This window comes from Cajanus cajan, chromosome 1 (assembly GCF_000230855.2).
Source record: "Cajanus cajan strain Asha chromosome 1, NIPB_CcT2T_4, whole genome shotgun sequence".
Lineage (NCBI taxonomy): Eukaryota > Viridiplantae > Streptophyta > Magnoliopsida > Fabales > Fabaceae > Cajanus > Cajanus cajan.
The window spans coordinates 12,969,708-12,971,395 of NC_138517.1; positions in this window are offsets into that span (position 1 = coordinate 12,969,708).

The window sequence follows — 1,688 nt, forward strand, 5'->3', positions numbered from 1 at the left end:
TGAATAAAATTTTGGTAGCATGTGCAAGTAACACAATTTTTATAAGCTATGCTATTCAATTTCATGTCACAAAAAATCAATACAAATTGTTAGGCTAAGTCTGAATTATTTTAAAATCTATTTACTAAAACTAAAAAATATTATTAATAATTACTAATTATAATTATTTACTAAAAGTAAACCAATCCAATCAATAGACTATATAGAAAACATCACTAACTAACCACCCATAATCCAAAACAAGACACACACACACAAACAATTATGACCCTGCTCTCACAGGAGCATCTAAAATGAAGATTTAAAAATCAATCTCAACCAAACTCATCAAACAATTGATTTTATAATAATTTTTCCAAAAAGAAACTTAATAATAGAATCAAATGAGTCGGTATATCATCTTACCAGAGAAAGTAACCCATCAATTTTACTATGAGAAAATCCAATATTAGACTAATAGAAATAAAAATAAATAAATATAGAACAATCACAAAAACAAAGACAATATAAATATTGATTAGTGAACATTTATCCTAAATAGATCACCAGCCTTCCAAGAATCCTTGAAATATCTTGTTCATGTCTTGTGAAGCAAAACAATATAGAGCAATTACAAAAACAAAGACACCGATAAATATCTTCTTTGGTCACTTCCTCTCTTTTGATTTTCAGATTTTGTATGGTTAGCTCTTATATCCTTCTAAAATTCATGTAAGGGGCACTCTTAAATCACTCATTCATACCTTATGAAGCAAAAAAAATATAGATGCATCACAAAACTATAACTTAAGATTATTTAGACCAATTTTTTTTAATCTTAATCATATCATCAATATTATATTTCAGCAACAATATCTAGAAATTTTTCGGAAATTTACACAAAAAAAAGTACAACCGACAAAGACATAAAAATATAAACACTAATGGAGAACTCGAGTTGAAATTAGCTCAATTACATGTGTGTTAAACAATAAAAAAGTCCTCTTTTTATTTTTTTATTTTATAAATGCATGAATTCGATCACCCTAATTAAAAGAACTAAATAAATAGTAGGTGGTATATTATTTTGTTAAATAATATGACATTTAAATATATAATTACAAATACCTTCATGTCCACTAATATCAACTCTATTGAAAAGGATATTCTTTGGTTCCTGAAATCGGAGGCCAACAACACATTCGAACCACTTGGACCAAAATCTTCTACTTCTTTTTCTCATGCGAGATTTTAAAAACATGGTAAAATTTGTTAGAAGAAGCCATTTGAGCAATGAACTAAAATTATATATAAAAAAAAAAAGACACCACAATAATCACAAAGAAAAGAAGAAATCCAAATTAACCCAAAAGGTGAAACACTAGCTTTTGAATGTTTAAAACGAATCTATATATAGATGCAAGAAATAGACGATGGTTCAGAACCCTAAACCTAATATGAATTTGAAAATTGAAACCGAAACGTCCAATGTAACATCCCACTTTTTAAAAAAATTATTAATAAATATCTTCTAATTAATAAATTGGAGATAATATTCCAAGTGATTTGATAATATAATACTTTTTAATTATCTTTTTAAATTCAAATATGACGTGTGACTAATTTATTCATTCGATTTTAGATTTCATGAATTATAGTAAAATTTCCAATCTATTTATACTGCACGATTCTCTTCATCTTCTTCTCTA